We start from the raw sequence: 13,991 nt of genomic DNA, 5'->3' as shown, positions 1-13,991 counted from the left end.
TCCAGGATGAATCCGAGGTTGCGTGCGTGGTCTGAGGGAGTCGGTGCGGTGCCCAGGGCGTGGGCCACCAGGAAGAGGATGAGGACTTCCGTCTTGTCTGAGTTCAGCTTCAGGCGGCTGAGTTTCATCCATTCTGCGACGTCTTTCATTCCACCCTGCAGGTTGGTTTTGACGGTGGCTGGGTCTTTGGTGAGGGAGAGTATCAGCTGGGTGTCGTCGGCGTAGGAGATGATGTTGATCTTGTGTTTGCGTGCGATGTCGGCGAGGGGGCTCATGTAGACATTGAAGAGAGTAGGGCTGAGCGAGGAGCCCTGTGGGACGCCGCAGATGATCTCGGTGGGATCCGAGCGGAGAGGCGGGAGGTAGACTCTTTGGGAGCGGTCAGAGAGAAAAGAGGCGATCGAGTCCAGGGCCTGTCCTTGGATACCGGTGGAGCGGAGGCGGGTTATTAGGGTGCGGTGGCAGACGGTGTCGAAGGCAGCCGAGAGGTGGAGGAGGATGAGGGCGCCTGTTTCTCCGTTGTCCAGCAGGGTTCGGATGTCGTCGGTGACTGCGATGAGGGCGGTTTCCGTGCTGTGGTTGGCCCGAAAACCGGATTGGGAAGGGTCGAGCAGGTTGTTGTCTTCGAGGAAGTTGGTCAGTTGTTTGTTGACGGCCTTCTCGATGACTTTGGCTAGGAAGGGGAGGAGCGAGATGGGGCGGAAGTTCTTCAGGTCGCTGGGGTCTGCCGTGGGTTTCTTCAGGAGAGCGTTGCCTTCCGCGTGTTTCCAGCTCTCGGGGAAGGTGGCAGATGAAAACGAGCTGTTGATGATGGTCTGGAGATAGGGGGCGATGCTGGCGTCGGCTTTGTTGAAGATGTAATGTGGGCAAAGGTCCGAGGGGGCACCGGAGTGGATGGTGTTCATGGTAGTTTTGGTCTCTTCGGTGCTGATGGGTGTCCAGGCGTTGAGGGTGACGGCTGGGGCTGTGGGTTCCGTGGTGTTCGGCAGGATCTGTGGACCGAAGCTGTCGTGTAGGTCGGTAATCTTTCGATGGAAGAAGGTAGCGAGGGAGTTGCAGAGTTCTTGTGATGGAGTTGGAGCTGGTGTTGGGATTGGAGAGCTCTTGACGATGTTGAAGAGTTCTTTGCTGTTGTGGGTGTTCTTGTCCAGTCTCTCTTTGAAGGATGCTCTTTTGGTGGCACGGATCAGCTGGTGGTGTTCGTGGGTGGCAATTTTGAGGGCTGACATGCTTTCTGCGGTGTGATCTTTGCGCCAGGTTTTCTCGAGGGTACGGCAGGTTTTCTTGGATTCTTTGAGGGCGTCTGTGAACCATTGAGGTTTCCTGGTGTTGGTCTGTCTTGGGAGGTGTCTGAGGGGGGCGAGGTTGTCAGCGCAGTTGGTGATCCACTGTGTGAGGCTGAGGGCTGCGTTGTTGGCGTCGGAGGTGATGGTAGGTTGGTTGTGGTTGAGAGTGGAGAGTAGCTGTTCTGTGGAGATTTTGTTCCAAGGTCTGCGTGAGATCGGTTGTGTGCGGAGGTGGAGAATCTTGCGTCTGAAGGTGAAGTGGACACATCTGTGGTCGGTCCAGTGTATTTCGGAGGAGTGGCTGAAGGATACGTGGTTGCTGGCGGAGAAGATGGGGTCGAGCGTGTGTCCAGCGATGTGGGTGGGGGTGTTCACCAGTTGCTTGAGGCTGATGTTGGCGAGGTTGTCGAACAGGGTGGTGGTGTCGTTGTTCTGCTCCAGGTGGAAGTTCAGGTCTCCAAGGAGGATGTAGTCTGGCGAGGCTAGGGCGTGTGGGGAGATGAAGTCTGTGATGGATTCGCTGAATAGGGCACATGGTCCAGGGGGCCTGTAGACGAGAGTTCCTCTGAGGGTGGTCCTGGGGTCGGTGTGGATCTGGAAGTGCATGTGTTCGGCGGCGAGGGGGGTGTCTTCGGTGGAGGTAGTGACGTTGATGGAGCTCTTGTATATGATGGCGATTCCTCCTCCGACTTGGTTGGTGCGGTCTTTTCTGGTGATCTTGTAGCCGTCTGGGATGGCTATGGCGATGTCGGGGGCCGATGAATCGTTCATCCAGGTCTCAGTGATGAAGGCGACGTCCGGTGCGGTAGAATCCAGGAGGTCCCATAGTTCAATGGCGTGCTTGTGGACGGAGCGTGCGTTGATGAGGATGCACTTGAGGTGGTTGTTGGCGCGTGGGCTGGTGGACGGGGTGCAGTCGCGGTGGAAGGTATGCTTGCAGGTTTGACAGGCGAAGGGTCCATGAGTGCGTTTCGGGCTGGCTTGATAGCAGGTTGTGGTACGTCCCGGGTTGAGTGCGTGGAGGGAGGCGGCGTCGTAGCAGTGCTGGGGGTTTTGGGAGCGCTGGGGGCCAGGGGTTCTGGCGCTGGGCGCAGACGGGCTTGCCTTTGGCGCGGCCGCGCAGCGGCCACCATAAGAGGGAGGTGGGGGGGAGGAGGGGTCAGCTGGAGGCGGGAGGGAGGGCGAAGAATGGGAGCAGAGGGGGCGGGCTGCACGGGTGGCAGCGGCGGGAAAGCAGGGGGCGGGGGGCGGGAGGCCGAAAAAAAGAGAGAAAGTGGGAAGAAAAGGGTAAAATCACAGAAGACAGAAGAAAAACGAGGAGCTGGACAAAGAGAGAGAGCACAGAAGACAGAAGAAAAACGAGGAGCTGGACAGGGGAGAGCGCAAAGGAGCACTTACTCCTGGAGGTGGCAGGGGCCTGGGCAGGTGGAGCTGCAGCGGTGGGGGAAGCGACCTACCCTAGGGTCAAGGGTCGCTCCTAGGGTCAAGAGTCAAGTGTATATTTACTCAAAAGTGTAGAATTATATGTGTCCACCCCCAGAAATCAGGGGATGGAGCCTAATTTATGACCGTAAAGTTACTACTAATAACTTTACATCCATATTTTACAATTCCGTACAGTTGGCCTGCAGAGAGGAGAGCTCTTTATAGTAAAGTGTAGGGAAATGTTTAAATTTTTATAACATAAAAAAAATTAAAAAATATTTTAGATGAATTAAATATCAATGTAAAAACATATTTAAATGTTTTCTTAACCTAGAGCAAATGAAATAAAATGTTATAGTAACGTAAGTATAGATTAAGTAAAAAAATAATTTCATTATATTTAAATGATTTTAACTATATATCTCATAGAGATTACTAGCTCCATATTGCTTTCCTTAGAATTTCTCCCAGGCACCAGTCTTGATCTGGAGATTTTTCTACGAGCAGTACCCTTGCGTGCCGTTAGGTGGCGTGGGTTGACTCCATGTTAGTAGTTGGCGTTGTGGTAGCTGGATATGATGACGGGTTGTATGTAGGTGCCACCCCAGCGCGCTGACATCAGAACTTTTATTTCTGCCTCACCCTACGCACAAATCCGGGGAGAGCTACCCTACAGTCACTTTTTGAGTGGACTTTTGGCTTTTTGTCTAAGCTTTTTGACTTCTTTTGCGTCAAGGATGTTGTCACGGAAGAACCGCTTCAAGCCCTGTGGCTCCTGTCACTGGATGATGTCCTTGACAGATCCACGCCTCATGTGTCTGTTGTGTTTGGAGCACAACCTTAAGTCGTGCTTTGAGTGCCAGGCCATGAACCTGAAGGCTTTGAGAGAGCGGTCCCTACAGCTACTCATGGCCCGGCCCTCGGCTTCGCATCGCTCCCAGTCTCGGTCGAGAGGAAGGTCCGGAGACTGCTCGCAGATCCCTCACCATTTGTCGTCATCCCTTTCAAAATCGGTGGGACATTTGGGTAAGCATAAAATTAAGTAAAAGAAGCACAAGCGCACTTCCACGTCACCCGGTCGGTCAGATGACGCAACATATTAGCAGGAGCATCATCGCTCTAGGCCTCCGTCCTCAGAGCCTACTTCTGGGTCAGCTCCGCACCTCCCTGAGTTTCCGGGAGCCAGAGCTACCCCTGCCCAGTTGAAGGAATTCTTCAAGGCAATGCTCCTCATCTTTGGGCAGGCCACCCCTGCTGGAGCGCCCTTGGCCTCCACAGGGGTGGCTGGGACCCCCTTTGGCCTCTGCTCCAGGGGGAATCCAGGGATCCGCTTCAGGGCCCGAACTGGCGTCGGTCGTCCCATTGCGACCTTCCCCAACAACAGTTCTGGCATTGACACACCTGACGCCACCTGGTCCGGCGGGTGGCGGCGACCCCATACTTATTGCAGACTCCAAAATGGAGCCAGAACACTGATTCTGTCTTCAGCGGGGTCCTCCCTAAGTCAGATCCTGATCCTTATTCTTATGGGTATGAGTTCATTGAGAGTATGGAAGGGTTGCTGGACCCTTTAGAATACCAGCTTGAAGGCCCTGTGGACTGGGCTCAGGAACTGGTTGAAGCCAGCAGCCTGGCCACCTCTCCTGATGCTGGTATGCTTTCTCCTCCTACCATGGCTATGGAGGAGGGGGCCTCTGATTCCATGGTGGTGCGAAGAGCGGCCGAGGTGTTGGGCCTCAAGCTGCCTGCGGTGGCTGTCAGGACCAACCACCTGACTGAGGTGCTTCAGCCTTGGGCTTTCACGTTCCACAGGGGCTCCTGTGAACAGGACAATAGCCTGCCACCATATGCCTGTACCTAATGACCCGACGTTCCTGATCCAACACCCTACCCCTGAGAACTTGGTTATCCAAGCCTCAACATCCCATGGTGCGTTCCCTTCCGCACCCCCAGATAGGGAATCCAAAAGGCTGTATCATCTTGGGAAGAAGCTGTTTTCTTCCTCCAGCCTGGCATTGTGGTCCGTGAACACCGCATGCCTTTTGTTTATACCATACTTTATAGGACACGGTTGTGCAAGTGCTGCCACAGGTCCTGGAGGAGGCCCAGGCCCTTTGCTCCCAAGCTGTCGCTGACAGGAGAGACGCAGCTACGTTCACAATCTGATGTGGGCTGGATACGACCAACTCTCTGGGCAGATCGGTTGCTTTGACTTTGGCCTTGAGGTGCAACGCCTAGTTGAGGACATTTCGCTTTTCAAGGGATGTTCAATCCACTCTGATGGGGATACCCTTTGATGGCACCCGTCTCTTCGGAGACAAAGCAGACTCTGCGCTCGAGCGCTTTGAGTCCTGGGCTACGGCCCAGTCCCTATGCCTCGCAGCTGCCCCTCGCCCCCTCAGTCTGCTTTTCATCCTTTTTTTTGGCTACGGAAGGGGCACCTAGCCATGTCAGTTCCCCGCCAACGACCGTGCTGCACATGCTACCCAGCCTCTGCATGTCTGGAGTCATGGGATCTAGCGCCTGAGTGAATCAGGGAGCCAGCAGTCTAGCCAGGCCACTGCCCCACCCTCAGTGGCAGCCTCCAAACCTTCCTAGCCTGACACTTTGCCACCAATTGCCAGCCGGAGGCAGGATTCACCATCACTTACCCCGCTTGCACACCATCACTTCAGAGAGGTGAGTTTTGCAAATAGTCTGAAGGGGCTACTCCCTCCCCCCTCTATCCGTGTCACCATCCTACGATCGGATAACGGAGGATCCCTTGGTACTTTCTGCGAGGAGGTTATGGCTTTCTTGGCCAAAGGAGCCACAGAGAGGCTCCCTGCACCAGAAGTAAGTTGTGGTTGTTATTCCTGCTACTTTCTGGTGCCCAAGAAGGACAAGGGTATCCGCCCTATCCTAGACCTTCGGTCCCTTAATCTCTTCCTCAGAAAGCTCACTCTGGCTCAGGTCCTTTCTGGCCTGGACCCAGGAGACAAAATGGTAGCACTGGACTTGCAGGACGCATATTTCCATACTCCCATCCTGCCTGCCCACAGACATTACTTGCAGTTCGTGATAGGTCACAAGCATTTCCAATTTACCATGCCCCCATTTAGCCTAACCAGGGCCCCTCGGGTGCTCACCAAAGTGATGGCAGTGGTCGCACCTCATCTGTACAGGATAGGGGTTTCTGTCTTCCCCTACGTCGACGACAGGCTGTTGTCACCAGACTCGTCACCAGATTATCGTCTCCCACATCCAGAATACGGCAGACCTCCTGCATTCTCTGGTGCTCACTATAAGTGTGTTGAAGTTGCACCTGACTCTCTCTCGGACGCTCCCTTTCATCAGAGCTGTTCTGGACACAGTGAAGGTTCGGGTCTAGGATATTCAGGCTATGATACTGATGTTTCAGCCTCTGTCCTGGATGTAGGAAGCTGGCCTGGATAGAGATGAGCACCCATGGTGTTATCACCTTATATTAGGTCCAGGTATCCCCTATTAGTGGAGTGTAGACCGTGTCTAGGAAGCCAGGACTCTCTGGAGATTACTGTTCCGCTATGGTCAGACAGCACTTACACACATGAAAGAACCACACAGTGTAACAAAAATAAAGGTACTTAATTATGGTAACACAAATACTAAAACACTGTATAGGCAATACCCCAACTGGAGGTAAGTTAACACACTATTATATACACATTAGCAATCAGGAAATAGAATAGGAAGCAATAGGCATTGGCAAAAGCAATAGTAAACAGTGAGGGCCCTAGGGAAGGGCCAAACCATATACTAAAAAAGTGGAATGTGAAAGGGAGTCCCAAATCCATGGAAGTGGAATTAGTAGAGGGGAGCTGAAGGAACCCCAAAAGGTAAGTACCAGGGTACCCCCACCCCCTCCAGTGACCAGGAGAGAAGAGGTAAGTACCTGGTTTTCCCCAATCCAACAAAAGTACTTTGGAAAAGGACTGTACAAGACCCAGACATGACTGGAAGAAACCAAAGGTGGATTCTGACTGAAGAAGACCTGCAAAAGAAAGGGACCAAGTCCAGTTCGAGTTGGAGTGTCCAGCTGTGGCAGGAGCCACTACCCACCCTTCTGTGGATGCGGGACCAGGTCCACGGTGGATGAAGAAAGTCAGAAGTGCTGCACAGGAGCAGAAGAGGAGTTCCAGAAGTGATGAAAGTGGTGTCCCACACCATGATGCAGTCAGTCAGTGGTGCTGGAAAACCACCAGAAAGCCTTGGCAAATGCAAGAGGCAGAGATGGAGGTTTTGTAAAGCTGAAGAGGGCCAGCAAGGCCCAGGGGACTCGACCCAAGGAGGGGAGTCCGAGGTGACCCTCAGCAGCTGGGAGAGTCACAAGAAGAAGAGGCAGCCTCCACAGGCGACCTACAGGCAGCAGGCACAGGAGTCGCCGTGAGGCCCACTCCAGCAGGCAGGATACTGTGCATTGCAGGAAGACTTGCTGGGGGCTGGGGCTACATGGAGCCTGAAGATCCCTTGGAGGAGGAACAAACAAGTTTTGGTAGCTGCAAGACTTGCAGTGCACAGGGGTACTGTCCTGCAAGGAGAGGCAAGGGCTTACTGTCTCCCAAGTTGGATACCTGGTAGAGGGGACCATGGGGACCACTCCAGACTACCACCTGTCATGCAGGATTTATGCAGTTCTAGAGGAGAGAGTATCCACGCATCCGGTCTCCGTGCAGTTGGTGCCTGTGGTTGCAAGGGAGGGATTCCTTCACTCCAAGAGAGATTTCGTCTTACTTCTTGTGCAAGCTGAAGACTCGTCGCCCTCAGAGTATGCACAGCTAGAGAAATGTTGCAGTTGCTGGAAGGAGCCAGAGAGACAATGTTGCAAAGCAGAATCGTCACTGGAGTTGCAGATTATCGGTTCCTGGAGGGTCCAGTTGCAGTCCCATTGGCCAGAAGATAAAATAAACGATGCAGGGGAGTCCTGCTGGAATCTTGCACGTCGAATCTGAGAACCCACCCAAGAGGGAGACCCTAAATACCCTAGGAAGGGGGATTGGTCCCCTAGCGGGGTGACCACCTATCAGGAGGGGGTGGTGATGCCACCTGCCTCATTTGGCCACTCAGATGCACCCATGAGCCTCTGCCCACCTTGGATGCAAGATGGCAGAATCAAGTGGCCACCTGCAGGAGCTCTGGGTACCACCCCAAGGGTGGTGATTGTCAGGGGAGTGATACTCCCCTTTCCATTGTCCAGTTTTGCACCAGAGCAGGGACTGGGGGTCCATTGAAAGGTGCAAACCCGGTTATGCAGGGAGGGCACCAAATGTGCCCTTCAAAGCATACCGGTGGCTTGGGAAGGCTACCCCTCCCAAGCCATCTAACACCTATTTCCAAAGGGGAGGTTATTACCTTCCTCTCCCACAAGAAATTCTTTGTCTTGCCTTCCTCTGCCTGAGCTGGTCAAGCAGCAGGAGGGCATAGCTGGTCTGAGGGGTGGCAGCAGCACGGGCTGCCTGGAAAAGACTAGTAAGAGCAATGCTGGGGGTCATCTAAGGAGCCCCCAGAGTGCATGGAATCATACAACCAATACTGGCAACAGTATTGGGGTTTGAGTCTGACATGTTTGATACCAAACATGCCCAGGTTCGGAGTTACCATTATGTAGCTGGACACAGGTAGTGGTGACCTGTGTCCAGTACACGGGCATAATGACTTCCCTGCACTTATGAAGTCCAGTGTAATGGAGCTGGAGCCTGGAGTTCGTAGGGTCACCTCTGCTCATGCAGGGGTGCCCTCACACACATGTACCTGCACCCTGCCCTCTGGGCTAGTAGGGCCTACCATAGGGATGACTTGCAGTGACCTGTAGTGAAAGGGTACATGCACCTTTTCACACAGGCTGCAATGGCAGGCCTGCAGACACATTTTGCATGGGCTCCCATGGGTGGCACAATACATGCTGCAGCCCATTGGGAACCCCTAGTGCCCCATTGCCTTGGGTACCTAAGTACCATATACTAGGGACTTATATGGGGGCACCAGTATGCCAATTGTGGGGTGTGCTATGTTCTAAGCAACCAAATTTAGAGGGAGAGACCACAGTCGCCGGGGTCGTGGTTAGCAGGAGCCCAGTGAACATAGTCAAAACACACTGATAGCAGGCAAAAAGAGGGTAACCGTGCCAAAAAGAGGGTACTTTCCTACACTGGATTTCGAAGAGAATGACTCTGAGATTGCTGGGACTTACGGCTTCCTGCATCCTTCTGGTGACACATGCCAGATGGCATATGAAGGCTCTGCATTGGGACCTAAAGTTTCAGTGGGCGCAGCATCCGTAGAATCTCTCCGACATGGTTCAGATTTCGGAGGGGACTGCACAAGAACTGCAGTGGTGGCTTTTGAACCATGATTGGGTCAGAGGCAGATTTCTCTCACTTCCCCAACCAGATCTGACAGTAGTGACAGATGCGTCACTCCTGGGATGGGGCTGCCACATGGGAGAGGTGAAGATCAGAGGCGTCTGGCTCCGGCGGAGTCCGAGCTCCATATCAATCTTTTGGAGCTCTGGGCGATGAGGCTAGCACTGAAATGATTCCTTCCCCCTCTCAAAGGGAAAGTGGTGCAGGTGTTCACAGACATGACCACTGCCATGTGGTACTGCAACAAGTGGGTGGGGTGGGGTCGTGGACCCTTGTCTGGAGGCTCTATGCCTCTGGACATGGCTGGAACATCAGGGCATGTCCCTGGTGTTTCAACATCTGGCAGGCTCTCTGAATGCCAGAATGGACGAACTCAGCCGTCAATGATCACGAACGGCGTCTCACCTCCAGAGGTGACGGAACGTCTCTTTCAGCGGTGGGGAGATCCTTAGTTAAATCTCTTCGCCTCCACAGAGAACGTGCAATGTCAGCTGTTTGCAGGCTGGTGTTTCTAAGGTGGCACTCATTCATCTACGCTTTTCGTCTTGAGTGCAAATCAGGCCTCGTTTCCACTTTTGCACCAGTACCACTTCTGAGTTCTCAAGAAGATCAAGAACGACCAGACCCAAGTCATTTTTGTGGTTCCAGACTAGGCGCGAAGAGTCTGGTATTACGAGTTCTTGAGCATGGCCATCAATCCTCCACTCAGACTGCCTCTTTGGGAGGATCGTCTGGCGCAGCAGCAGGGGACGGTTCACCATCCGAACCTGTCCAGTCTCCACCTTCTTGCATGGAGATTGAGCGGCAGCAGTTGACAGATTTTAACCTTCCACCTAAAGTCTTTAATGCTATCTTGGCAGCCAAGCGTCCCTCTACCAAAACGATATATGCCTGTTGGAACACATTTGTGGAATGTTGTGCAGACAAGTCTGTTGACCGCCCCTCTCTGCCCCTCTTTCTGAGGTTCTTTTGTTTGTTCTTTCTTTTGGCCCAGCAGGGCTCTGTTCTGGGCACCCTCATGGGTTATTTGTCTGCCATATTGGCTTTCCTTTGATTTACGTACCAATCCTCCTTGTTCAAATCTCCCATTGTTGCAAGATTTCTAAAGGGTCTTACCCATCTGTGTCCTCATTCTCCATTCATAATGCCCCAGTGGTATTTGAACATTGTTGTTACTTTTCTGATGTGTGCCCCCTTTGAGCTACTTCACAATTGCCCACTTCGGCTTCTTACTCTGAGATGGCCTTTCTTGTAGCCATCACCTCTGCCAGCAGAGTGAGTGAGCGTCAGGCTCTTTCCTCGAAGCCGTCTTTCATCTCCATCCATCCTGACAAGGTGGTACTTGGTCCTTTCTACCTAAAGTGGTCTTGCACTTTCATGTAGGCCAATCCATCACGTTGTCTACTTTTTACGTGCCCCCGCATCTTTCTAAGGAAGAGGAGAGACTCGACCGCCTGGACCCAAAAAGAGCATAGCTTTCAATCTTGATTGTACCAAAGAGTTCCAGATAGATATTCAACTCTTTGTAGGTTATGTTGGTGCGAAGAAAAGTTGGGCAGTGCAGAAGAGAACCATCTCTATATGGGTCGTTCTCTGCATTAAAATGTGCTATGCATTGGCTAAAAAGCAACCCCCAGAGGGTTTGCGCGTTCACTGTACCAGAGCATCAGCTGCCACTACTGCGTTAGCACGTTGAGTTCCAGTCCTGGACATCTGCCAGGCATCAACGTGGGCACCCTTGCACACATTTACCAATCACTACTGCCTGGATACTCAGTGGCAAAGGGATGGGTATTTTGCCCATTTGGTCCTGCAGGACTTCCTAGTATGATCTTAGTTCGCAGACCCTCCTCCGGGGATGGTGTTTCTTGGGTATCTTTTCTATGGTAAGGAATCTGCAGCTAGAAGTCTCTACTTATCTTTGGTAACAAATTATCTGGTAGAGACATATTCTAGTTGCAAATTCCTTGCCGACCCACCTATCCTCCCCACTCTGCAGACTGATTTCTAGGGATAGGGACTTCCATTTCAGGGCCCTAGTGCTGGCACACTAGGGTCAGTGTTCTTCATGGCTATGCGCTTCTGGCATGGAAATCCGTGAGAAGAAACTGACCTCAGTGTGCCAGGCTGGGGTCTATATATGACCCACATCGTCATATCTGGTGACCACAACGCAAACGACGAACGCGGAGTCGACCAACGCCACCTGACGGCGTGCAGGGGTACTGCTCGAAGAAAAATCTCTGAATCCAGACTCACGCCTTGGGGGAATTCTAAGGGAAGGAATCTACAACTAGAATATGTTTCTACCAGAAAATTTGTTACTGAAGGTAAGTAACTTGTTCTTAAAGCATTAGTCCTCTCTATAGAGTTAATAACTTATATTTTTAAATATTTAGCATATATTTAAACATTGGCTAACATTGAAAAGTTATAAAGTCAATAAATACATATATGATTAACATATGACTTTAAAAAATATTTATACTTGCAACTTCAAACTAAATGTATACTTATATATTTTAAAAGTTAATTTAATTTGTTTAACATTAGTTCCTTTGGAGTTCAATTTTAAGTACCTGCCTTCATTATTTTTTAGGGGATGTGTTGCAGTACTTGTGGGTTGCCATGTGTGGTGCTGGATTTACTCCATGCCTTAGCTAGAGTACATTTACTACGTTTTCAATACCTTTTTAGCTGTAGTAAATTTAAAGGTGCAGTTTGTGAATCGCAATAGGCTTTCTCTTCTATGGGTGAGTGACTGCTCCTCACTAACGCCCTCTTTAACCCTCCCTTAACCCCTCCTTACTTTTTTCCTAAACCTCACCGATTTTGTACTAAATATGCCCCGGTTTTCAAACACTTCCACTAGTGATTAGTAAACTTATATGCGTGGAGACCTGCCCATAGAATAGAGGTTTTCAGACAGACTTTTTTTGCCCAAGCCCCCCCTAAGCAAGATGTTTTCAAGTCAAGACCCCCGACGAACTCACCCCCGTTCATTTTGACAAGGACAGCGGGAAAGATAGGGGCTGAATGCAAGGGGTAGCGCTTAGGAGATCATTTCAATTGTATTATTTTCGGTACCTCCTAGATAATAATAAAAGTGAGACTTATAAAACTGCAAATACATCAAACAAAACCAACAATTGACCCAAAAATACTGTTCCTCATAAGTGGGGTGTTGTGAGTCCCTTGCACTTCTAGGCCTCAGTGCCGCTTCACTAATGATTACTGAGGCCCTGAGTAGCGAGCTATCACTTCTTCCTCTTTTTCACCCCTTCCCCACCTTGCCTAATCATTAATCCAGTCTTGCAACAGGATTCCCCTGTCCCCCTTTTTTTTTTATTTTTATTTTTAAAGAAAGATCTTCCACATGTTGTTTTCCCCCCTTTTCTGTAAGGGTGCCCTAATGCTGAATATAAAAATAATCCCCCATTGCCCCTTTTTAAAGTGAGACAATTATAATTCTGATGCAGTGTGCGCCTCAGACTCCTGGGCCTCAGTGCTTCTGCGCCTGCTTCACTAATGATAGCTGCTGCCTTGCAAACGGAGCTGTCTTCTCTGTCGTTTGTTAAAAACAGGGCTCCCATCTTGCCACAACACACTCTCTGCGATCTCTATGGGGCTAAACTAATATGTCTCCTCTGCTTCGACTTCCCCCTCCCTTGAGCCATTGCTTTGAGGCCGAAAGCAATACTGGCATAGCAAGTGTACATTGGGTCCTAAGGAGACTAGTAACATTTACATGATTGGTGTTTACCTAGCTCCTCCTGATACATGGCTCCGATGCCTGTGTACCTGCAGCACAAATTCCATTCATGCTTTCTGCCCCTTTGTGTTAAATAAAAGCAGCAAGGGTGACCTGCGCCCTAATAGTGACCCCCAATCTGCTTTTTCATAATAAGACAAACACAGTTGGGATACAGTGTTCACTTACACCCTTGGCACTAGTACCTCTTGCACTAATGATTGTGATGGCCATTTGAAAAACAGTATATATCACCCTCTTCCCAGGGGCCATCTCTCTCAGGAAGTTGTCTTTTTTCATTTGTAAACAACAAAACGAGCCTGCACATAGTGCCCCCCTTTTCTTTGCCATATCGTTGACACTCTTTTCCTGATTTCCTGTGCCACTTATCCGGGGACCTAGGAGTTCACAGGATTAGACCTCTGTATCCGGATGCAACCCTGTTTGCCTCCTTCCTGCCACCCTCTGGACTCACCTTACAAAACCAGCTGTCACTGAACGGTTAATGCTGACCTTGACGTGCCTTTGACTGAAAGCGAAGAGGGTGGTTGGGTACAGAGGGCTAAAGAAGAAAAACGCTTTCTCACCAGCCTTTAATTGATAGAGAACCTTAAAGCTTCATGGCTACAAAGATTTAATCTTTTTAAGGGGTAGTGTAAGGGTGTTATCAGCTAAGCTCCAAATTAATTGAGTCACTTAATCTCCCTGTGCCTAAACAATTATTGTGACCTTGTGTAATGTAACAGATGCTCGTGTAAAAAGTGCTCGAATACCTTCGGGTTGAGTCTGCACTATACAAAACTGCAAAAAAAAGACTGTGGCAGCCTAGGTTAGCATTAAAAGAATGACTTGCATATTCACAATGCTTTCTTTCTTTTCAGGCGGGGACCTCTTCCCGCTGTAAATGCTTAAAAAACTATTCCACACTGCACCAACTAGGATTCAATTCTGTGCCTTTCTGGTCTCATACACATTACCATCTGCAGTGAACACATTAACCAACTAAGGTTTCACATTTCACACCGTTTCGTTTTTTTTTGTAGTTTTAAATAACACAAATTTGACCTGAAAGTACTGGAGTGCTTTACGTGAGCACCAGTTAATTTACACAAGGTCACATTCCTTTTTGAGGCAGGGGGAGATAAAGTG

At 50.6% G+C, this 13,991-nt stretch overlaps 1 protein-coding gene across 2 annotated transcripts in view; it reads left to right on the top strand.

The window, feature by feature from the left end:
• Nucleotides 1-13,991, top strand: part of DYNC2H1 (dynein cytoplasmic 2 heavy chain 1) — a 1,541,159-nt gene that overhangs the window by 1,502,769 nt on the left and 24,399 nt on the right. The window lies entirely within an intron of this gene.

Source organism: Pleurodeles waltl, chromosome 8 (genome assembly GCF_031143425.1).
Source record: "Pleurodeles waltl isolate 20211129_DDA chromosome 8, aPleWal1.hap1.20221129, whole genome shotgun sequence".
NCBI lineage: Eukaryota > Metazoa > Chordata > Amphibia > Caudata > Salamandridae > Pleurodeles > Pleurodeles waltl.
This window is presented reverse-complemented; position numbering and strand designations above follow the sequence as displayed.